Source organism: Barbatula barbatula (genome assembly GCF_947034865.1).
Source record: "Barbatula barbatula genome assembly, chromosome: 11".
Classification (NCBI taxonomy): Eukaryota; Metazoa; Chordata; class Actinopteri; order Cypriniformes; family Nemacheilidae; genus Barbatula; species Barbatula barbatula.
Window position 1 is genome coordinate 14,855,237 of NC_136774.1, and position 26,533 is coordinate 14,881,769.

The 26,533-nt window shown below is 37.4% G+C and overlaps 1 protein-coding gene across 1 annotated transcript in view; it reads left to right on the forward strand.

The window, feature by feature from the left end:
- The first annotated feature begins 3,123 nt into the window (after positions 1-3,123).
- tafa3b (TAFA chemokine like family member 3b) overlaps positions 3,124-26,533 on the forward strand; it is a 71,113-nt gene continuing 47,703 nt past the window's right edge. The window contains exon 1 of the mRNA XM_079468512.1: positions 3,124-3,618. The gene's annotated coding sequence lies outside the window, so the exon portion shown is untranslated. The remainder of the gene's footprint in view (positions 3,619-26,533) is intronic.

Genomic DNA, 26,533 nt, shown 5'->3' on the forward strand with positions numbered 1-26,533 from the left:
GACACTTCCAATAACAACTGATGCATTTGTTGCATCAAAGAGTGCAGAACAGTACTCTACTCTCAGCCAGTCTTGTCTCATTGTTCCAAGGTTACAAGAGCGGAGCGGGCAGGGCGCAATCCATTCCTAGACCTGACAAATGCTGGACGAAGGAAGTGACGTCCCTACAAAACTTCAGCCACTATTAGATTATTAATGATAATTTTAAATCTAATTTTTTTATTTTCGCCTTGTTGTGCAAGCACTGTTGAGCTTGTGCAGAGGCTGCAGTTTTTGCCAGAGGGGAACTGGAATCCCCTGGTTAGGCCTGGTTTCCCTCCGAGGTTTTTTTTCTCCTCCAATGGAGTTTTGGGTTCCTCGCCACCGTTTGCATACTGTTTTGCACTGTTTTGCCTGGCCGGGGGGGCTGCTAGAATTTGGTTGTCTTATTTAATTAACACTGCATATAGGAATTTATTGTGTGTCTGATATTTGACCTGTGTTTTGAATTCCATAACCTTTTATGTTTTACTTATAGTCATTTTTTTCTTGTACAGCTGCTTTGTAACAATGAAAATTGTAAAAAGCGCTATATAAATAAAGCTGACTTGACTTGACTTGAGGAAGGACAGAGTCCTAACAGGCGTTACCTTGGACGGCAACCTGTCTTTTGAAAACCATATCTCAAACGTCACAAAAACAGCCTTCTTCCATCAAACATTGTCAAACTGCAGAATATTCTCTGTATTTCAGATGCAGAAAAAGTATTCATGCATTTTTTACTTCAATACCTGATTTTTGTAATGCACTGCTTAGTGGTTGTCCTGCATCAGCATTAAACAAATTACAGTTAGTTCAAAATGCTGCTGCTAGAGTTCTTACAAGGTCTAGACAATTTGACCACACAATGCCAATTGTATTATCCCTACACTGGCTACCCATTAAGTACTGTATATACTTTAAAGTACTTCTTTCTCACATGTAGTACCTAAACTCTGGAATAGCCTTCCTGATACTATTCGAGGGTCAGACACACTCTCCCAATTGAAATCTAGATTGAAAACACATCTTTTCAGCGAAGCATGTGATGTATACCAGTATATTAACTCTTGTTTATCAAGTAAGTGAACAGCAGCTACGCTAATTGTTCTCTCTGCCCTCCTCCCCTAACCACAGATTATGCCGGCTCAAGAAGGACCTTCTGGTTCATCCTCCTGTGAGAGCCTGTGGACTGACATCGGTCAACAATTACTCACCCTCTTGACGTTCCAAACCTGTATGAATTTCTTTGTTTAGTGGAACATAAAGAAAGATATTTGGACGAATGCTTATAGCCAAACAGTTCTTGTACCCCATAGACTACCATAGTAGGAGAAATTACAATGTTAGTCAAATCGTTGAATTCTCAACAAGAATGTTCCAGATGTTTCTCCTTAAATAAAAAACAATAGACACAAATAAAACAATTTGTTTAGGTGACGTAGGAGTACATTTTTTACAACTATGTTTGTACAGATGGTCTGTCAGATTCCTGTCAAACGTGAAAGACGTGAGGACCAAAGGTCAGTTTATAGAGAGATGCTGCATATGTGTGTTTACACATAAAGAGCTCTAATAATCTGAAACGCTAAGTGTGTCTGACACACAGAGACGTTGAGGTTGTCAAAGAGGTCATTGACCTTGATGAATGTTGACAGATGAGATGTATCAAGCTGACAGATACACCACCAACAACATCCGTGGCTGTCTCCAGGGGTAAAACTGTCCCATACAGCGATTAACGCGGTCTTTCATTTCCTCTTTGCTCTTTAAATGCTTGTTTTTCAAGAACTGTCTTTGTCTTTCATCCTCTTTGTTTTAATACTGTTATTTCCCCCCTCTCTATTTATTTCCCCAGACACAGCTTTTAAACCCAGTGTGGTCCCCTCTGTTAGCCTTTGGCCCACTCGTGTCTCTCTATTTGCACTCCTGCTGTGAAAGGCATTGCACTTTCCACTGCATTGCAAACAAACATGTCAACATTACACGCACACATTCACACGACTTCTCTGTCTGTATTAAAGAGGGCCCTCGCGGAAAGCATCTACAGTAAAACCAGACCTCTGTTTTGGTCTGAAACACACTTATGTTTCTAAGATGTATTGCCCCTAAACAATGTTTGACAGACACTTTATACTTTGTTTAAGGATTTTCCTTAAGGACACTACTCAGACTCGGCTACGCTCAGTGGTTCAGGGACAGACCAGCCCGAAAACCTATTCTGACTCAACAGACAGATTATTTTCAATGCTGATCTGAGACCTTCTGTCCATCTCTATACCTTTACAGGAGTTGCATTCTCAACTGATCTTAGATCAGACCATAGGCACGCTCTCCCAAAGCCTCAGGGGATGAGGAAGAGAGTGAGACAAGAGTCGAGAAGATGTCTCTGAAAAGCTTCGCTTTGAAGTGTAATGGAGAGCATTAGTTACTTTCAGGTGTAATAAACTTGAGCCAAATGTATCTACAACGGCAAATGCCCTCTGAAAGGCTTTTAAGAATGTCTGCCAAACGTCTTTCTCACTGGACTATCTCTCTCTCTCTCTCTCTCTCTCTCTCTCTCTCTCTCTCTCTCTCTCTCTCTCTCTCTCACTTCTTCTCTTTCTAAGCATTTCTATCCTTGTAGTGCCAACTTGTCCACCCCACACACTGCCAGGATTATAAATCACTTTAGAAATTTAACACAAATGTATCGTTTTCTATAGCCTCTATTGTATTTCAGCCAAGAACTCTATTTGGCTGTGGTGGAGGCACTTAGAGCAAAAGAGCTAACAGTGCTCAATCTTTGTCTGCTGATGGAGCTTCAATTTGCCAAATGTCCTGATGTTTGAAGAATGAGATCCAGGTTTGAATTAACTGCCATTTTGCTCGATTTAACAGCAATTTTAAAATCTAAAAGCAAAACTCTTTCTATATTCAAATATAGAGCTCACCCTTAATTTCTAGAATAGCACTTGTACCGGCTATATGGTAACGGCTATTTTTATTTAATTAAAACGCCGGTTATAAATTGTACGAGATCTGTCCTAGACACCGCTGAGTGGCGCTGATTCACTGCGCATTGGTTTGTTCACACATCCCTGGAGAGCGCGCAGGGATCGAGTCAGAGCAGCAGAGCGCACCAGACCTTTGCCTTCAAAGTACCGGCAGAATGCGCACAGAGCGCGCAACGTTTCATGCCCGGGCGTCTTTCCGCTGCTCTGAACGGACAAACACCGTTAAAAGAAGCTAAACTAGATAATATGCGGGGCGTTGGCTTTGTTGGAAACCTCTGTGTGATTTTAAAGCAGAAGCGAACGCGTTGATGTGAAGTTTTGCGCCGATCTCCGTTGAGTTTAGATGAAGGTCTGAGGCGCTGCCGGAGAGGGAACGTTGCGTTCTCGCACCCGGACACCCTGCGGGACATCGGACGCTTTTTTCGTTTAGAGGACTGAACTTGCCTTTCTACATTTGCGGGTTTCTGACTCTCTCCAAGAAAGGGGTATCCTTTGGTGCGGATTTTAAGCCTCTCTGGTTCGTCGAAGGAATAACTCATATAATGGAAGGGCAATGATACCCCTCTCTGCTGGGCAATAGTAATTCGGACCACCGCACCAACAGGTATAGAGCTTTACTATTTATATTATTCCAGACTCGTGTTTTCAATTAAATGTAATTGTTTACATCTTAGAATATCCCTAAAGAATAATTAGAAGATGTTTAAAAATTCTTTAAATCGCGTCAAACACGATTAATAAATAAGTCGATTTAGTTCCATAAAAAGTAACTGTTTAAGTTATTATTAATATTTACAAGTGTTCCTTGGATTCTGATCACCACTCGGTATATATTTTAAACTAAAACAGTTTACGCTGTAGTCTTAGAGTTAAAATTAGGCTACAATGTTTATGTGCACGCGTTTATATGCGCAAAAGAGGGATTGTGTGTTGAAGGTGCGATCCCGTGTTCCGCATTCACGGTATATGCCATGTTAAAGCCACACGTCTTTCGTACACCAGCTCACCCTGGGTGGAAAGGGCGCAGACAGAGACCGTAAACCTAACGGAGGATGCCCGACCCCTTAACACGGATCCTGGACATCCAAATTGCGCCGTCAAGCGCACGCATAGCCAACAGAATCAAACCACAAGCGAGCGCAAATCCCACAGGCTAAAGTGCAATGTACTAGTAACTTTCTCCCTTTTCGCAGTGTTTTTAATATCTGAGCTGTAAATTGCACCTAATCTCTTTATAAATCCATCGTATCACTTATGTAAGTCAGGAAAGATGTATTCTGCGGATGTGGCCGTATGGTTTTGTAGTTGGAAGTGTAATTTCCTCAGTAATTGCATTGCCTCTGCTGATGTGGTTGGCTGATATAACTCCCTTCAGGCCACAGTGCACGTTTATTCTCCTCTTAACAGAGCTGGTTATGTGTTCTCTATGAGGAAGGATGTTGTCAGGAGCGCAAGGCTCAGGAGCACACAGATGCCCCGCTGATACTGGCTGCTGAAATAATCCTTTGTGAATCACAGCTGAATGTAGTAGTTTATTTGATTTGGCTCGGTTGTGGGCTAGTCCCGGATCTGCTGTTTAGAGTAAGAGGGGTTTAACCAGAGCAGAGCTTTTTCGGGACAGGCCTCGCTGTACTGATGCGCTCATTCGTATCGCCGGATGGATCCACGGTAAAAGCAGTTGTATTTGAAAATGTACAACAGGGCTAGGGATCCACTGTCCTGCTGGATTAGGTTTGAACTAAACTCTGTTAGTCAGAGTTGACTAAAGCCCTGATGTAATGGTTAAACTGGCTATAGCATGCATCGCTGTCAAATCCTTGGCCATCCTTGGATGAGAATTAATTTAATTAGCCCACAGAATGACAGGAGAGAGAGAGGCACTCTATAAAAGTGATTTACTAAACATCATAGAGGGGGAGAGAGAGAGAGAATGTGCTAATTATGTTTGACTTGTGCCATCTGAGGTGAAACATTTCCAGACCTTCGAGAATCTGAATGTCTTTAAATGAAACCGTGTTATAAATATTGCCCTCCCTTGTTTGATCTGTTATTCCTGCTCTTTTTATCGTTTTCTTTCTCGGTGTTGTGGATAATGTTTAATCAAGGATTTGTTTGTAATTCTAATGTTTTGTTTGAGCTGCTATTTGGTGCTTATTTGTCTCTCGTCTCATTACTAACTTGTTCAAAATCTGCATGTGTTTGAGTGTTTGTTTTTATGATGATGTTTGGCTGCATTAGTGTGTGTGTTTACACAGGCTATTAACTGTGACAAATAACTGGGTTACTTGTTGGAAGGGCTGATGTCTGGGTCAGAGCTGGAATCTCGGGTTTCCAGCCGCCCGGTTTGGGTTTCAGTTAAAATGATTTGAGTCTAGTCAGATGACCAGACCCTGTTCATTTATTCTCTCTAATTTATTGTGTGTGAATAATTAATCAAAGCATTCACAGACAACCAGTGTTTGTATTAATTATGTCATTTCGTGTGTGACTTCCGGCAATTCTTTGCTGTGGCTCTGTGGTTAGAGCATGGCTTTAGAAACGTCAAGGTCATGGGTTCGATCGCAGGGATTGTACATTTCTTTAAACAAATGTATAGTATATTGCAATGTAAGTCGCTTTGGATAAAAGCGTCTGCCACATGCATAAATGTTAAACAAATTGATCTCATACTGCTTTCATTTTTTGTGAGCAAGTTTAGAATGGGATCAGTGATAAGTTCTTATCAATGGACGTCTTATGGCTTTGGATTGATTTAGATTTTAACACGTTATATGTTTTAATGTGTATCACTGCTGTCCTTCTAAAACCTCGAATCTACATATTTTCAGGCTTAAATCCGTATTATTAGTCATCCTTTATGTTTGTCACTGGGTTGTACAAATATCCAACCAATAAAATTATTAAAAAGCGCTTTTCAAAACACATTATTTAATCATTTAAAAAGAACAGTGTTTTTGCATTTCCTAAAAAACTGTGAATTTGGACATCCAAGGTTTTGGAAGGACAACAACAGCATTTTAAAAACTGTGACAGACGAATGGGTACAGGAATTATACGAGAACTTCATGTAATCATAATACTGTGTTGTAAACCTTTGTCAAATTTTAAACTTGCTCCACATCTGGAAAGAAGGAATGGAAATCTTCTTTGTACTTCTGATTATTTACTGGTGAAAGTTTCATATCTCTCAAATTGATGATTTTCAGTAAATTGCTTTGCGTGCAGCTGAGCTGTTTGCCAGAGTGTTGATTAATGAGAGAATAACAAAACACTTGACGGATTAAATCTGCACCGCTGCAAAAACAAAAAAAAACAATCTTTGTGTCAATCTTTTCCTGCATTCTGAATCCATCATGTGGAATCAGGCAGAGCTGATCTTTCACAGAAAATATTAGGTGTCTTGCAGCAATGCAGCAATGCAGTGACCACAATGACCAAAACAATGCTTCACTCACTTTTACATTTTACCTTCGCTGATGCTAATGCTGATACTGTATAAGTGTTCTGTGTTCTGTCTTGCTTTACTTGCATTTAGTCATCTCACAGCACAATATTAACATTGCTATCGTGATACAGCCTCTGCATGATATAAAGAACCAGAGAAAGTAATACTGTGTGACCCCCTGTGTTTCCTGGGATGAGATTTTTAAATGCAGGACTTCAGTCACAGGGTGAGCTGTGTGTGAGCATTTGCGAATGTGTGTGATGCATGTACACTGGGGGAAATAATAATTTGATCCCCTGCTGATTTGATCCCCTGAAGTTTGTTTGCTTACAAACAAATGACAATGAACATCAAAATGATTCAGAAAAAGGATTTGGAGAAAGTGCTGTGAGACCAAAATTTACTCCTGTTTTTGGAGGGAGAGAAATGCTGACTATGACCCTAAGAACCTCATCCCTACAGAGAAGCACAAAGTTGGAAACATTTTGCTTTAGGGCTTTTTCTCTGCTGTGGCTGCAGGATGACTTCACCACACTGAGGGGCTGAGGGACTTTCTCTTATCAGTTAAAGTAAACACCATAACAATTATAGACCCTTCATTTCTTTGTAAGCAGGCAAACTTTAAAAATCTGCAGGGAATCAAATTATTATTTCCCTCACTGTATGTTGAAAACTTGTTTTGTTGACAGCCAAAATGAAGATGTTATTGCTCAGAGGTTGCTCTTTCGTAGCTCAGGAGATGTGATGTGAGTTCTTAGTTGTGCATCAATTCTCTGTTTATAGTTTATTTAGGTGTTAAAAAAAGTATGAAGTTGTCAATATTAAAAGTCTTTTGAGAGAAGTAAGACAGAATGTGGCTTTTTTATGTGGCAATTCTGAGCACATAGACATTTTAGGAATACATTTTATCTCCGTTTAATCTCATTCCGAGAAACAAAGAAACAAGTGAGACATGTCATTACAGAGATCTTATTTGCCATTCTTTCCGACAGCTGCGTTAGAAAATGTGTGCAAGAAACACATGATGTTACAGTATCTTTGCATGGCTGTGGATCTCTGAGCTTGACGTTTGAGTGAAGTTTGGATCACGGCTAGACAGCTCGCCTCATGCATGGTTGCTTCGCTCCTGCAGCTGTCAAGTGCATTACCGCTGGACGCATCTGTATACCGATTCTGTACTATGTGTTTGAGTGTTTATGTGATTGTCTGAGTGGGTTTGTGTGTGTGTGTGCTGGCTGAGTTTCACTCTGCTGGCCAGGTCCCTGATGCTGTGGCGACTGATCTCGTTTGCCAGAATTCAGGCAAAACAAGCACCTTAGAGCCTAATTACATCCAAGAACCCATACCCCTTCCAACCCCCCGGTTTTCTGTGAATTCAGTAAGAACACACACATACATACGCAGGCACGCACGCCCACACATACACACACACCTTCAGCATCAGCTACAAAAAAGAATACATTGAAGCGAAGGCTTGCTGAAGGATGATGGGTAAGAACAGATCAACCTTTGAGGTTGGGACATACACGCACGTGCCTGTTTGGGTGTCATGCCCATAAATCTTTCAGCCTGAGGTTTTGTGGGACTTTAGTTTGTGGGTCATGTATTGCCAACATTGTAGAGACCAAGATTCCCCAAAGTCACCTCAATGGACTCCAAATGAACTACACACGTCTTAATAAACATATCAAATAATGTTTTAATGAAAATGATCAAATGCTGAAAGGGTTGTTGTGTGTGTTTGGTTGGCCCCAAATATAATTCTCTTGATTAAAAAGCCAAAGATGGTAACCAAAATGTGTTGCATTAGGTTCACAGTCCGTAATGAAGAATAGGGGAGATAGTTCACTGGTTCTGCCATTTCCATTTGTTCTTTGTATCATCTATTCTCTCGGTTTCTCATCGGTTCATTCTTATCTCTCTCCCGTTCCTGCTCTGTCTTCTCGTGTATCTCGGTGTGAAGCAGCTTTCACTCAGAACAATTTGTTTTCCGTGAACCGCTAGGCTTCCCCTCTCTGTGACTATTTTTTTCATTCTCTCTCTGTCTTTTTTCTATCTCTCTGTTGTGAGAGTGTTATGGGAATTCAGTCTGGAAAAGGACTTTCTGCTTCAGGGCTGAAAAAACAATGAATATCATCAGTTTTTTTCCTCTTCCTGTATTTTTTCTTTACTTTGAGTGTCTTTTGTCTTATGTGCGCAAAATTCCAAGTGAGTAGTCAGATATTCGCAGTAATAGTAGCTCTGATATCACATGGATATGCAGGGTTGTATTATTTAAGCACAATGATTTTCAGGTCTTATAAAACAGAAGCTCTTTTATGTCTTGAACCAGCCTTAATTTACAAATCAATTCATTCAATTTATTTGTCAGATGCTTTTTGTGATGAAACTTACAGTGTGTTTATAGCAATTGCCATGAAAAGAGGTTAAAAGTATAGTTCACCCAAAAAAGAAAACGATGTCATCGTTTACTCACCTTTTTGTCGTTTCAAACCTGTTTGACTTTCTTGCTTACGCAGATAACAACAGAAGATATTTTAAAGAATGCTGGTAATCGAACAAGGGTGGTTTCTATTGACTTGTACAGCTTTCCTGTAGCTCAGTGGCAAGAGCATGGCACTAGCAATGCCAAGGTTGTGGATTCGATCCCAGGGGATTGCACATACTGTACTTAGAAACAAATGTATAGTATAATTCAATGTAAGTTGCTTTGAATAAAAGCGTCTGCCAAATTCGTAAATGTATGGATTTTTGTCCATACAATAGAATTGTTTGGTTACCAACATTCTTCAAAATATCATCTGCAGAAGAAAGAAAGTCATATGGGAATGGCAGAATGTTCATTTGTGGGTGAACTATCGCTTTAAGGGTTTTACTTGGTGATAAAGAAGTACTGTGATCTTCATTAGTCATGTCAACAGGGGCTGTAACCCAAGGCCAATGTGGAATCACTTAAAAATCCTTAAACAGTTTAGCCCCTACCTACATAACAGAGCTTCTATCACACTACAACCCATCCCGCTCTCTAAGATCTCAAAACTCAGGACTTTTGATAACACCTAGAATAACCAAATCCACCAACGGGGGTCGAGCTTTCTCATATGCAGCACCTAAACTCTGGAATAGCCTAATTTAAATCAGATTATAGACACATCTTTTCAGCAAAGCATTCACTTAATGCAAAATATGCTAAATAAACCACCGGGTTTATGTCTGTCAGTTTGCCAGATCTGTCTGTGTACTAATGAAACATACACCCTTTGATCTCATTAGAAAAGCAGACATTATTATATGTGTCTGAATAAATAGAGCAACGCACAACACAATTCGTCTTTATTTCCATTCCCTGTTGAGAGGTCTCTGAATGCTTCTAGATGTGTAACATTATGACGCTCAAGCGTTGCGTGTTAAAGGGGTGAATGACTGGAGACCGGGTACATTCCGCAGAGAGCTCTCGTGATTACCAAACCATAATTACGCTGATGAGAGCGGCTATTAACTGTACGTTTCATTCACACGTCTCATCACTGCAGACCTAGCAAATTACAAGAAGTTCTCTGCTGTTGAATCAGTCTGTGAGAATTTTTAAAACAACACATTTTACTTTAAAGGGCTGATTACACTATTATGATTACAATAACTGTACAGTATAATTATAGCTTTATGAGTGTCCACACTATGGACGATAACCATAACATTATGGTCATCTTAAGCTTGTGTGTTGCTGTGGTCCCTAAGATGGATGTAGACAACCCTCTGTTGCTTTTTGCTTTCTGGAAAAACAAAGAAAACACTTTCTTCGTAAATAAAGTTCAGGAGGTAAATACAGTTCAAGAGGAGTTGGAAGATTTCGTCACTGTTGAGAGTGTTGTCTTCTTTTTAAGGAAAACATCATACTGTCGCATCATACTGTATGCGTCAGTGAAATAGGACAAGAGCCAAGCAACATTTATTCTCTTACATTTTGAATAATTGTAAAATATTAATATCTTTAATAATGCGAACGACCCTTAAAAGTACATTTACACACGGTTTCTGAGGTAAAGTGACTGATGTACTTGGGATATTTTGTCTGCACTTTGAGATTTTGGTACATTTGCCAGTACACAGCACTTTACCTGGTTTTAGTACAATTAATTATTATATTCTTGTCAGTTCTTTGATGCTCTAAGTAATTTATATATTTATGCACCAAAATAAAGTGACGAAAGTACAGTACAGTACAGTACGTGGTGTAAGCGGCTTTGTGGTGTTATTCTGTAGTGGTCATTCATAGGAGGTGCAGCATGTTTTACTTGTTTATGTACATACTACATAATTAAACTACAAGAAGGAAATAACTCTGGATTTTCTCTGGTGCACCTAAAATCTGCAATTTAAATTCTGTATGAGATTCAAGTGACAGAGTTGACAAGCTGTTGCAAGATCCCTAGAAATCTCAATAGACAATTTCTCATTCTCATTTGACACACCATATTAACAGCTGTACTGAGAAGCATGCTGCGTGTGTGTGTGTGTGTGTGTGTGTGTGTGTGTGTGCGTGTGTGGTTTAAGCTCTAAAATGAATTTGGACGATCTTACTCTGCAGTGCTGTGACGTTGCTCAGATCCCAGGGCAGAGTGAGACGATATCCCATCATCCCCTGCTCTGAGGCTTCTTGGCGCATCTGCAGCCGTTTGATAAAACATCCAGTCTTTTCTGATTCTCTGGGATGTCATACAGTGAAACTGTGTTTGACTGGAGTACTCAAAGGCATCAACAGAAACACCACCAGAGGAAATGGGGAAAAACTCTTTTTAGATGGTTGGGAAGGTAGAACTACTGTTCTGTGACATGCCAGGGTATATTGCAATAGGCCTATCATTGTGAGTGTAATGAAGAGTAGGCTAATTAATTATAAATTAGCTGTTTTTGTTTGGTTTGAGCTCATATTTTGTGTAATGGGCTGTAAATGACAGCACAGGCCTCAGTACATTGGGGAATTTGACATGGTGAACACTTTACGCTAAATTAAAGGTGCAATATGTATTTTTTTGGAGGATCTATTGACATAAATGCAATATGATATACATAAATACTGTTTGTCTTCAGAGGTGTATAAAGACCTCACAAAATGAATTGTTATGTTTTGTTACATTAGAAAATGCTATTTCTACATACACCGCGGGTCCGCTTACATGGAATTCGCCATGTTGTTTCTACAGTAGCCCTAAACGGACAAACTGCTCTACAGAGGGTGTTTTGTAAATATTTATCTCCTTCGGCAAAGAAGTGAAATTGTGAGGACATCTTACTTCTGTTTCAGCCACCGTGGTGCTTTGAAGGAGAGGGGTGAGCCACTGCTAGATGCCACTTAAATTTATACACTAGACCTTTCAATTATAGATAAATACAATTTATATAAATAAACACTTTATATAATTTAAAAAAGTTGTAGTACTATTTCATCATATCACTTGATATTTGTTGGTTAATGCAGTTTATACACTTTTAACTGTGGCTTTGGTGTCTGGTGAATGTGTGTTTGTGTGATTACAAAGAAAGATCTGTCTCTAAAACTACTTCTATATAAAGAATAATATATACAGTGCTGGATGCTGAATCCTTGTAGTTTTATAATCTTGTGCTAGTGTTTTCAGAGTAATGCAGATACATTTGTAATTCCCTTTCTACAACAGTCAACTGCCTCATAATAATGAACGTTGGACGAGGAGCACTTACAGAATCGTATAGATTCTTTTACACTCAACCACTCAACTTGCACGCCAGTTCATTTCAATTATTAATATGTACTGAAAGTCTAACACACTCTTCTCTATCAAACACACATGCGGTGCGATGAGCAGTAAATTTGGGTGGACCTGCGGCCAAACTCAGCTCATTAATTGATGCATGAATCCCTGCAGGAGACCCACAGTATTCTTCTACCTTCTTCAGCAGCACTCTCTCTTTCTTAACATTTTTCTTTCTGTGTGTTTTCGTCGGGGAGGTCGCTCAGGGAAAGATGGAAAAAAGGTTTCCGCTGCACTCAAGATGGAGAGATTTGAGGAGTAGGAAGGGAGGGCACTGCGAGAGTTTTAAGCTCTTAGTGGATTTAGTGCAAAAGTGAGAGTGAAATGGAGAGGACAGTTTTTGCCATCTCTTCGTCAGTCAGCCAACCCTCTCTCTCTCTTCAAATTTTATTTCTTTACAATTCAATGTACTTTATTGCAACGGTTGGTTTCCAGACAATGTTGTCAAAGCACTTAAGTCAATACAGGTGCAGTGTTTGCAGTAAGAAAAATATATGACTTAGACTTTAGATATATGTAATGAGTATATAATGAACAGTGAAAGTACTGAAAGGTGGTTCATGGAGTTCATATGCAATATGAATTCACACACCCCCCCACACACACACACACACAAATATCTCGCAAATATTAAAACTAACTATCCAGGTAAATCGGTCTGCTCTCTGCATCAGTGGGTGAATATTATTCTCATATAAATGTATTGCAGTTGTTGCATAAGAGTTTCTTTGGCCTGGAGACAATTCCGATTGTTCTGTTTTTAAGGTAATTTTTTTAGATTAACTAAAAATCGTTGTGCAAACTACAGTTAAAATTCAGTAAACATTACATACATGTCCAGTGCAATGAACTTAATATCATCAGTACAAATGCTGTGAGAAATACCTATAAGCCCTTGCGCCTGAAAAGCTATAATTAGCTCTTTTGGGGCATTTATATAAATGTTAATAAGTGTATAAATGTGATTAAAAGAGATTTAAGATGTCTTTAATATTATTGATGCTATTTTGTTGTGAATGATTGTTTTCTGTGAAGTACCCATAGAGGTTATTTGTGTTTGCTTTGGTAAGCATACCTGTTCAACCCATCCTGTTTCTTACCTCCAAAAGGAAGACACACATCAGAAATGCAGTATATTGTGTGCTTCTGTGGAGAATCATTCGATGACCGACATCAAATAAGTCATAAATTATTTCAGTACTATTTGTTATAAAAATACATTACTTCGCTTGAACATTAAGGTCAATTCATGAAATATTGAAGTACAGCCCACATGAGCACTTTAAGGTGATTCAACTCCTGCTACATAATTGTTTTAAGTAAAGAAGGTCAAGTGAACTCATAAACAATAAAATTTAAGATAAAATATTGTTGCTGTCCTTCCGAAACCTGTCCAGATTTGCTGTTTTTTTCAGGAAATTGAAAAACACTTTTTAAATACATAAAATCTGTGTTGTCAAAGTTGAAAATAAGACTTTTTCATACTTTTTACTGGTTTGATATTTGCAAAACCCACTGACAAACATAAGGAGTGACTCATTTTAATGATTTATTCACTGTAAAAAATTATTTGTTGTTTTTTGATTCAGAAGCAGCGCTCCTCACATTAAAATAGTTCTGTTTTGTTTTTAATGGCAAATTATATTTAGTTTAGTTTATGTTTAGAATTGTTTTGGAAAAATGTTTGGAGTAGGCCTATTTTTTGTTTGTGGTTCAGGTGCCAGCATAGTTTATTGTCAACTGCGCTTAAGTGCAGATTTAAATGCATCACATGAAGGAGACTGTTAAAACTGTTGCAGCCATTCAAATTGTTTTGTTTCGTTTTCAACTGTAAATTCGATATATTTTCTTCCCTTTCTACCTTAGTTTAGAAAAAAGTTTAGAGTATTTTTTGTAGAACCCAGTTTGATTACCAACTGCGCAAGAGACGCAGATTTAAACGCATGACAGGCATACGTCTGTTTAAATTCCTCATTCAGCTTCAGCTGTCACCGTAAGAAAAATAACTTTGGATACGTGCGGCATAGTGACATGCAACCTGTGTCCTTACCGGGTCCCAAACCACTCCAATTATTATAGGTTAGTTGGACATAGGTTTGCTGCATGCGCAGACCAAACAGCGCAAAGCATCTTTCATTAATTGCTCTTGTGTTGTTTTTATAACATAAGCAGACATAAAGTTGAACACATAATAAATCCCAGAACTCAAGATTTTTCAAACTCGTTGTGCTGTTGTGGTAGGCCAGTTTCGCATATTTTACACACTGCCTTTGTCTTGTCCTCACTGAATTTATAGTGTTCCCACACACCTGAGGTCTTCTGCATTTTTGTCTTCTCTTCTAGATTAACTTAATCATGAAGTTCACTCATGGGCGATTCATATTCAAGCACGAATGAGAACTGCATCGCGGAGAGATGCCAGATGTTAGAAATGTTTTTATTCTCATCTTACAATTGAGAATCGAATGCCAACCCACCGAACAAATATTAGAATAATCGATTATTCTGGCCAAGCCCTATTACCTGGTTGCCTTGAGATAATTCAATTTAAAAATATTAGTTCCCAATGAATGTCTTGTTGAGTTGACAAAACTGGTTAGATTTTTACACTGTTGCAAATAATTAAACTCATGAAATATGGAGATACAAGGTTTCAGAAAGACAGCATAAAATACAATTATGCAGTGGATGTATAACATTTGACCACAGATTAAAGATCAAGTAATCCAAAGAACCAACTTCAACTTTCCTTTTTTCTCTTTTGCAGTCACTAGAAATCACCTTTTCCTTCTGCCAGCTTCTTTCTTCTTCCTCATTTATAAGAGAAGAGAATCTCTGAAGACTGTTGTAATATATTCTGATCGCGACTCATATACAGATACTGTTACAGCAGAAGATCAAGGCAATAATAACTGGACCCAGGCCTGCTGATTAATGAAATGTACTGTATATTGTTACAAAAAAACTGAAAGCGAAATTCTTCCCCGCTACACTGATCTCTCTCCATCTGTCTCTGCTGTCTACCTTTCAAACACCCTGTCTCTCTCCGTCCTAGTGTTTTTGCAAGTAACTTTCATGGGACCTAACAGTTTTCAAAAAGACTCTAAAGTAAAGGCCTCCCAAATCCATAATGTGCTCTAAGCCGAAAGGGGTCATAAAACATTGATTTGGCCACATTTTTCAGAAGAAGGTGTCAAGCGTTGCTTTTTCTCCAACTGTACAGACAGCTTACCCTACAAAACTGCTCCAGGGGCCAACTCTGAGGAGAGAGAGAGAGAAAGAGAGACAGAAAGAAAGCATTAGAGGATCATCTATGATCAAAGACATCTTACCAACAGATACTTAATCACGATTGGATTCATTAAAACCGTGCAGACCAATTAATCAATGCGGATCAGAAGAAGACCTCATTTATCTGTGAAGAATGCATGAAATGAGGGAGGCATTAAATTACAACTTGAACTCAAAGTGTCCAATTTACTTACTCTTTTGGATGTATTATGAGGATCACATTATGTTACTCTTCACTGATAATTGCATCATTAAATAAATTGCATTTCTGACACTAAGTAATAGTTTGAATTACATGTTTCATTGGCTTAATGAATATATGTGCAGATAAGCAGTGCTGGCCTGCCCATACATTATGGTCCAAATATAATGATCACTTAAATATAAATTAGTTTTGCAGGGCTTAGTCATATATTAATACACTAAAATGTGATATATATATATATATATATACACACACTAAAAAATGAGCTCAATACTTTGTGATTTATTTAAACAGGAAATAAGAACGCTGGGATTATGTTTTTTTGGGGGGGGTAAATTAAACAGAGTCAAAGAAAACAGTGAACATTACCAAAGAGAACATTTAAGATGTTATAGTTTAGCCCTCAGCGTGTAAAGCAAGTATGTTAACATGATGACTTTATGATGGAAGTTGAAGGGACGAGTCTTCTGTATTTTTATTGTGAAGGTGTAACATTATGTGTCATGAATTTACAGCCACAGAATATTTTTAAGGCCATTTTAAATTATTTTCAGTTTTTCTGAATTTATTACTTTTAGGTATGTGTTTAGGTAAATAATCATTTAATAAGGTTTCTTTTTTCTGTGGCTGTAACTGTCATGAGTGTGAATCTGATAAACCTTGTAACTTTAAAATGATGTCCATGTAAGAATACTTGTCCGCATTTTATTTGTAAAGCACATTTTACAGGGATACTTAACATTATGCCAGAAACTAAAAATGTATCTGCCTAGAATAGTATCCACACCTTAAAAAGGTAATTTAGACAAATTCACATCTTATTTCTAGTCTACTAAAAATGATTGGACATTTTAACAATGATATAAACTCGATACAGTATATCACACACAATGTTACAAAGCCCTTTCTGCCAGCTAATATCTGTCTGACTTTCGTAATAGTTTACTAAATTCGTCAATCTAAGGGTTTGACTGTGTTTTTTAGTTGATGTTCCATTTATTATGAAAGTGGTTCTCAAACTTTTTTGGTCATTCTCCACTTTAGACAAGGGGGAATTTTCAAGCCCCCCATCCCCGTCGCCCCAATTTAATGCTAATGAAATGCGCAACAAGCTTATATGTTCCAATTTATTGAACTAACAAGTAGTATCAGAGTAACAAGTTGTATCTAAAATACAAACTATATACATCAAATAACAGAAAGTTCTAAAATAATGAAAATAAAAGTGCAGCTGTTTCATAATAACTTGCATGACATAAAAAACAATAGAGAAAATAAAAAGTGCAGCTGTGTCAAAATTTCTACTAATTTAAAAAATAGAAAAGATATAAAAGTGCCACTTTGAAATCTGTAAAAAAAAGAAAGTTTGTTCCGTTACAATTAATATGGCGATGTCACGTTATTTTGGCACTTCGGTTCCAGGTTACATTTTTCTCGGAGTCTCAAATCTAATGTTCTTTTTATATAGACTGCATGTAGACTAGTAATGATTACCCCTTAATGTTTCCATGGCGACGCATCATATTTGTCACGTGACACACCGCAGCCACAATAACACCTTATGACAGATCGCCTTAATTTCCTTTTTTTATTTAAAAATATTCACAAACTTGCTTACCATGTCATCAACTATCTGATATTCTGATTCTCAAAAATGTGTAAGTGAGTGCGTTTGTTCATTTTAAAACCTTTATAAATAATCTTGATCTATAACGTGAGATGGGTCGAAGAACAACGCGCCGTAGAGCACGAGCTCGTGGTCACCATGTTTCTGTCTGTCATCAGTTTATCCCGAAATACATGCAAGAAAGTGCCCGGTGAACTCCGAAAAGAATAGAGTAAACTTTATAGTTACTTCCACTATGTTTGTCTGATGTGAATAACACACGTCGTCAAATTATATTTGAATAGATTGTTATTGCTGCTTCCACAGACATGAGTGTGTATTTTACAAACTCCAAATGTATTGTTTCACTTGTGCTTATGTGTATTTAAATGGCTGAAACCTAAAATAAACATTATTAGTTTGAAAACACTGCATAGTTGTGATATATGACAGCGCTGAGCTCCTCTATCTCTGGCTCAGCGCCAACCAACGTGCGAAAGCACAATTTGATTCTGGTAGTTATGCACGTCACTGAACATTCTCAGGGGCACGGAAAAAATCACATACATGGGACCAAACCGGATACCGCTCAAAACGTTAAACATTTCATTTATAACCATGAACACAAAATTCCGGAAGATTTGATCTCACGTTACCATATAAGGCATATAAAGGAAAATGTCCTCCCGTTTGGTGCGCCCCACCTGTCACCTCTCTATTCCCCACCAGTGGGGCGCGCCCCACAGTTTGAGAAACGCTGTATTATGATAATATATTATGTTGGTTGCATATGTAAACGCGATACGTTTCAGTTAACATTATTAATCATTTGGATGGAGCCACAAGGTCATCATCCTTGATAACATCAGTTCGATTTAAGAAAGGGTATAGCTTTAGCCTGCCATACAGAGTTTATGTGCTTTCTTTTCTTAAAAACTGTTTAATATTAATGACTGAGTCATACAGGATGTCTCTTAACCCATTTGAACAAGTGTAGCAATAGCGAATTTCATCAGTCAACATACTCCTGAACAGATGAGACCCCTATAGCCAGAGTGTAAATGTGTGTGTGTGTTTGTGTTCTAATGCCATTCGGCACAGTTGTTGTATGGGTAACATCTGGAAAGCGTATTTCTCACAAACGAGGGGAGTAAAAATGAAGCCATATAAAAAAGACCTTGTGTGCTCAAACCACCAACTGAACAATTTTGTGATGTTGGACCAGACCACGTACCAGCTGTGTGCTGCTTTCGGGTTGCCAGATTGAGAGCCTTCTGCACTGTTTGGGTTGCCAGATCGGGCAGGTGGTGAGATTAAATGTAGCTGTTGCTGAGACCCGAACCCCATTCTCTGGGTGGATTATACCCTTGTTCCCTCCGCCCCCTAATGTGTTTTGTCTGTCTGCATCAGCAACCTAAACCGCATGAGTACATTGGCAGACTGGTTCACACAGACACACTATAGCTTCAACTCAATTAGTATTTTGCAGGCGGAAGAGTGTGCATTACTACTAATATAATAAAAAAGTAAAAGATTAGAATTTATGTGATGTCTTAAAAGCCACACACAATGCAAAGTATTTAGTGAGTCACTATCTCATTAAAATGTGGAAGTGAATCCACAAAACGCAAACAGCATACAGGAGTCACTCCTGAAATTTCGATGATTGAAATAGCTATAGCAGTGGTTTGGTGGATGCAAACAAGAAACAAGCAATTTCTTGAAAAAAAGCATCAACAGAGATGAATCATTTTGCACAGCCATGCAAAAATACACACAAAACAATCACTGTTTTTGCTTAGCGATGCTGGGAATTGTTGTACGGCTGCAAAAACCAGAAAGTCTAAACCAGAAACATTTCAGAATCTTGCATCATCAGCCTGAGGTTATCGCACAGATATATCACCTCGTGCCTTATAAGGGCAAATGTTTCATTTTTCTGTCTGATTTAAATAAAATGAGAAGTTGTATGTCAAAGCAGGCAGGTGAAGTTGAGAATCTTAGTGGATCAGGACACCAAAGCTGATACGCTGGTGCGTTTGACATTTAAGAAAATACAATTCAGGTTTTGAGTTCTAGAAAACATAATGTTTTAGCTTCCAATAAGACATCTCTGCGGTTTTCTATAGATTAAAATAGTGACTATTTCTCTCTAGTCTTGTTGATTTAAAAACAAAAAGTTACATTGAGATTTGGAAGAATGTCAAAAGAATGTTTTTTTAAACTATTTTATGAGGCAATTATTTATTCTTTCCGTGGAGCATGGCAAACGATGTCATCATATTCAACCCAGTCTCAATGCAGTTTGAAATTTGGAATCTATAGATTCGCGTTCATGAACACAAATTTCTCCCTTTTTTCGTATAAGTCAGCACAAACTTTCTTTCGTGTCACTTAGCACGACTTCCTTAACACTCTTCATTTCATTTATAATTTAACATTTAAGACTGTAAAGTCTTTGAGAACTTAATTATATTTCTGTATATTTACTACCTGTTAGAAATGAGAGCTCAGTTACATTGTACTTCAACGTTGAACGGATATAATTAATGTTAAAACATAGAAAACAATTATAAATTTAATTAAAAAACAGTTGCAGTACTAATATCAGAATGTTGGCTTTCATTCATAAAATAATGCTGTTAAAGAAATCTTTTGTACATTAATTAAGTGTGAAATTATTCGAATGTAAAAGTATATTTAAAAACATTCATGTTATGTGCGATACGTTTTTTTTAGTCAGCACTAATATTTACACATACGAACGCATATTAAAGTACGTAAGATAGAAAGTCGTGCTGACTGACACGAAAAAAGGGGGAATTCATGTACATGAATACAAATTGATTAAGTACAGTTTGTGACAATGTCACAAAACTTCCTTTTGAGACTGTGTTGTCATGTTAAACGGTACAATACAGAACTGCCGACTTGTAGTCATCAATTACATATATACAGTTTTATGTTCATTTTAAAATATTTCGAATCAGAAGTAGGTTTAGACTGCTGGAAGCCTAGCTTGGTTACATCGATTATAGAAAATGAGAAATGAATAGGGTTTTTAAGCGACTGTTACGCTCCATTGTCTCAAATGAACTGTAATGGTATTGGGACATTGCTCCAGTGTTTTTATACAATAGTCTCAGTTTGTTTAAAACAACAAGCTCTGTCTTGGTTGTGTTTGTATTTTCAATGGCTTTACTTTTGAGTTATTAGTGTTGGAATGTGATGGTGTTTGGTTTGATGTTAGGGTTGGTTAACAACAGGTGGTTCGATGTGTTTGTTACAGGCCTGGTAGAGAGGCCAGCACATCTATAATCCTGTCACCACACACCATGAGGAACATCTGCTGAATACTAAAGCTCCCTCAGCTGGCCTCAGGACAACTCTTCTGCTATCCTTTCCGGTTGCCCCGCTTAAGGACACCTTCAACAAACACACACACACATACACTCAACAGTACCTAACAGGCAACTGTGTGGAGTGGTTTTGCATTCTAAAAATACAAAACACCAACAAAGCTAACAGATTATAAGATTGCTCTGTTCTGGTTTGTGCGAATTTCGTTTTAAGAAACAACAAAGGAAATAACTTTTTTTTGCTGGCGACATTCTGTCATCGAAATCTTTCCCTTTGGGTTCAAGAGTCTGAAATGATGAACTCTCCATTTGGTTTAATGCGCGAAGGTTGCTGAAGCATCTAATAACACTATTAAGAGTGGAAATAAGAAGGGCGGCTCTGTGATTTTGCTCCATAACTCCCCACGAGGGAACTGTGAAGGTTTTGGTGAATATGAAAGTTTAACAATACTTCAAGAACCATGAGAAATTCCTGTTCGTCCTCTTGTGGATGTTTTAAAGGAACAGTTCAGCCCAAAAAAAATCTGCCATCCTTTAATCAACCTCAAGTTGTTAGATTAGATTAGATTAGATTCAACTTTATTGTCATTACACATATACAAGTTAAGTGTAACGAAATGTAGTACTAATATCAGAATGTTGGCTTTCATTCATAAAATAATGCTGTTAAAGAAATCTTGTTCCACATCTGTATAAATGTCTTTGTTCCGATGAACAGAGAAAGGTATTCAGAAGAATGCTTTTGACCAAACAGTTTTTGGTCCTCCATTGACTACCCTAATAGGATAAATGGGTTTAGACATTTCTTTGATCTGTTGAAAACAAAAGATGTCACTTTGAAGAGTGTAGTAAAGCAACAATTCTGGGAGGCACTTTTGGCTGCCATTGTAATTTTTCCTACTATGGTTTTCAATCGTGGCCAAGAACTCCCTTTAAACAGAACTTCACTATCAGCTAATGTTGTTTGTTTTGGAGCCGGTTCCGTGCTGACAACGTTCCTGATGTTGTGGGGTGATATCTCACAGCATGGAGAGCGAGAGTGATGTCCGCTGTTTAATTAGAGCTCTGTACATACTAATGGGGTGAAGATGTGTTGAAAACTGAAGACACAGAGGAATACAACTGTCTAATAGCATCATCGCTCTCTCTCTGACTCACCCTGACTCTCTCTCATCTGCTCTCTTGTACGGCAGCCTGAGTTTTGAAACAATTGGAAGTTGGCTGCTTTTCTCTTCCACACACATATTTAAAGATACCCCGTGAAGAGAGATTTTCATGTCTTTCTCAGTTCAATTCAGAATGTCTTTATTGGCAGGACAGTAAATGTTACAACATTGTCAAAGCTAACAGTCTGTGTGTTTTCTGTTGCTGTGGTGTGTTCTGGTTTCTATAAATGTCTTGTTTGTAGAACAGCTGTATAAAGGCAATATCAAAATCGCAATGTTGCCACTGAGCCTAGTATCAACACCTGTGGCCTTATGCCTGCAGCTGAATCACAGTTGCGTGATAATAAACTCTTGCTTGTTTTTGTCTGCTTTTACAGACTAGTTTTGTTTGTATTGAGAAGCGTGCGTTTTAAACTGAATTTGCCAACTAGAATAGTCTCAAAAGAAGCAAAAGCTTTAAGCTTTCAACCACTCCAGTCCAGGTTTTCCAGGTTTCTCACCAATTATTATTTGTATGCTCTCTCACAGTGAATTCTTTACAATATTCTTGAATCAGTCCCTAAAATGTATCTATACCCCATTAACGGTTTCCTTAAGGTAATTTCCAACCTGATCCCATGGGATATTTTACGTATTTTATATGGTGGCTAATTTGTATGTATTGGTTCAATGTGAATTTTACAAAAAAGGTGTGTTTAAAACAAAACGTACTAAAACATAAGAATGGAATTGTACAAATTTAGACGATTTAGAAACCTAATTTAAGATAGATGGCTTCAGCGGCAACAACAAACAAATGTTATGTGCTCCAAATTTAACTTCCAGTAGATCTCAGCAAAGAATCAATAACTGTTGAGTAGTAGCAATTTATTTCATTTAATATACAATAAAATATGAATATAAATTAATATGAAGTAAATTGTTATATTATAAGAAAACATAGACTGGGAATTAACACGTACATGCAATAAAACTATAAAAAGAGAGAAGGTAAGTGTGAAAAATGTGGTTCTTGTTTGTTGTTTACTGGTGTGAGATTCTCGTAGAATGTTAAGTCTGTTTGTAACAAGTATAGCGTACATTTCACAGTAATTTTGCCAACCAAAGTTGTTTCAAAAGAACACGATTCATCAAGCTTATGATTATTTTTAAATCTTTTGTAATGGCAAAAAATTATGCAATTGCTAAAATGTGTCCTTAAAATTTTTTTTTTCTTTCATTTCTATTAACGTCTTCTTTCATTTCCTTTAACGTCTTCCTTAGAGTAACAGAAAGAGGTAAAGAAGGAATGAATGTTCTTATTTGTTGATTTCTGAGGTTCTCGTTGGATGTAGGAGAGGTTTTGCGTCTCCCTGTCAGGCTCTTGTGAGATTGTCTTGAATTGCTGTTCTGGCAGCTGTTGTTGTTTTGGTGTTTCTGCACGATGTTTGAGATTAGATTATAGTGAAGCATCAGCCATACATTCCAGCAGCAGAGAGGCAGAGCAGCTTTCACATCACAGGATCAGAAACTCAGAAATGGATAAGCAGCTCAGAAATGAAAACAAAAACAGCGTTCTTTCTCCTCTTCTGACTGTGCAAAGCTGTTGATTCTCCTGCACAAACACAGGAAATTGAAAAAGGATGGATATAGGAAGAAGTGTGAATTGAAGCTTTGTAGCTGCCTTCTGCAGCTTTTTTCAGGTTTGTTGATGGTTTGTATGATTAATCTCTGTGTTACTATTGTTTGGTTGTAAATATGCATTTGTGTATGCGCATACGCATATGTGTGTGTGCACAAAGGGAAAATTATATGCCAAGTATGCGCTGCTTAGTGACTTGTTTCTGCCAAATGTGACATCTAGAGAGCTTTAAATAGACTTCAGGTAGGGTTCTACACTGTGACATAGTACAGTTTGGGTCAATTGCAGTGCATTTGGCAGACAATTCAAAGTGACTTAAATTGCACTGTACAATACATTATTCTGATTGTGTGCAATCCTCTGGGATCGAACCCATAACCTTGGTGTTGCTAGTGCTATTCTCTAACCACTGATAATAATTGATATTGTTTTTTTATTGTTTGCAAGAACGTTTGTATCCAAGAGATCTGGGACACTATAGACTTCCATAGTTGGGAAAAAACTATTAGTAGTCAATGGTGTCCCATGGACTGTTTACTTTCCCATATGCGTCAAAATATCTTCTTTTGTGTGTGACAGAACAAAGAATTTGATACAGTTTAAAAATTTTAAAAACTTGAGTGGGTGAGTAAATGGTGACAGTTTTTTTTATTTTTGGGTGAACTATCCCTTTAATAACTTAAAAGTAAACAACATTTTGTCTATATGCAACACACTATTTCAAAACCAGCTCAAATTATACAGTTTGTTGTATTTTGAACAATAAATAAGACTAATAGTTATTTACTAAACAACAGTTTTTTATAAAATAGCTTGAATCAATTTTAGTTTAAAAGTAATCAATACATTATCTTTGAATCAACAATATTGTCATAATAAAGTGGAATTTCAAGATCAATCTCAGTGCCAGTGGCAGTGTGGCTTTTCAGTTTGTGGTCCAAGTAACTGAATAATAAGTCGCTTCAGTCTGACACATATGAAAGCGAGTGCAAGCATCCCACATGTTTGTGTGACAGACACCGATGTACCTGACGCTATTTCTGTGCAGCTTGCCTGTGTTTTCGTGTCAAGGCGCGTGATGAAAAGGTGTACAGATACAGAGATAGAAAGTTATATTGAACAATGCAACAAGTGGGGGGAAACTCAATGGAAATTAAACTCATTTCCACTTACCTTCCCGCTGTTAAACTGTGGATCAAAGTGATCAATAAACAAGTGTTCAAAACTAAATAGTGATAGCACAACAGGCATTAATGTTGTGGAGCTACTGGTGAAATAAGTGAGGCAAAAAGCAAACACTTTTTAGACATAATGGTTGTTCAGTTGTTTAAGTGACGGCATCATGTTGGACCATTGTGGACATTTAATGCATTTTATAGAGCTATTGTTGCAATTATGCATTGTCCTGTAAATGTGTATAGAGTGTAAAGAGCTGAAAAATGTAAGTATTATTGGTGTATATATACAATTTTTCTGTGACAATATGAAATGTATTTTAAAATAAATATAGAAAAGATTTTAAAAGTGTGTATTTTTTTATCTATTGACAGAAACACAATATAATATACATAACTATGTCTTCAGAGATGTATAAAGACTTAACACAATGAAGCGTTTATGTTTTATTACCTTAGAATGAGCTATTTATCTATCTACAAACACCGCAGGTCCCCATACATGGAATTTACCATGTTGTTTTTACAGTAGCCCTAAACTAACAAACTGCTCTACAGAGTGCGTTTCGTAAATACGTTTCCTCCTTCAGGAAAGAATAGGGCTGGGAATCGATTCCAAAAAGAATTTCATTGGTTTTCTAAATCACATTAGTTTCTTGTCTAAAACAATACAGACCTCAGAAAAAAAACTGATGGATGAAAAGCTGTGGAATTACATAAAATATTCTGCAACCATAAAAGCAAAAGCTTTGTTTGCACACACAATGCAGATATAAATACATGTATCCAAACATTTAAAAAATCATAAGTACATTTGCTCTTTAGACAAACGGACCATCTTCTCTTACTCTCTACCGATGAGCTCAATATGTGCATGAAGACATTACATGTATATAAAGCAAAGTCTCACAACATATTTATGTCTTTTTAAAGCTGGACAGAACTTTTTCAACACCAGTCTTCATTACTTGCATTTAACAGTAATATTTAAATGCACAGTATTCCTACATATTGTTATGTCTCCGGCTGGACAGGACAGGATGTCGGCAGACGGGCAGCGCTCTCCGGCGGCCGGGCAGTGCTCTCTGGCATCCGGGCAGTGCTTTCTGGGTTTAAAATAAAAACAAGGAAGCAGGATTAAACAAATCAAACCATCAAATGACCAAGACTATATGATTCACACGACAAAAGGCAGGGTAACAAGCGAGAATCAGGGTAACAAGAGGTTCTATCATGATTCTGCACCTAAATCAAGAAAAGCAAGACAAGATCAAGAACCATGACAGATCTGTCAAGTCAAGTCAGCTTTATTTATATAGCGTTTTTTTAAATTTTCAATGTTTCAAAGCAGCTGTACAAGAAAACATTGACATTGAGTAAAACATATAAGGTTATGCAAGTCAAAACTCAGGTCAAATATCAGACAGCCTATACATTCCTATATGCAGTGTTAATTAAATAAAACTATAAAATTATGTACACAAAAATGTACACTGCAGAATAACTTTGAAAAATAGTAATTTGACCTGTGCTTTATTTTCTTAAAAAAAATTGTAAATTAGATTATTAATAATATTATTGATACATTGGAATTGCAGGACAAGATCGACATATTTTGTTAAGGATTATGTTATAGAAACAATAAACATTAATACATTTAAAAAGTGACAGCTTAGAAAATTGTATTGCATTAAAAATTTGTAATTTTTTAAAATAGTAAATAAAAATATGTAGTAAAACCGGGAATGGAGCAGAACCCAAAAACATCAGCTACGAATCGATTCTTGGAATCGATTCTTTTGATTCCCAAACAAGGAATTGGAATCGATTTCTGAAAAAAAAAATTCTGAATCGAACTG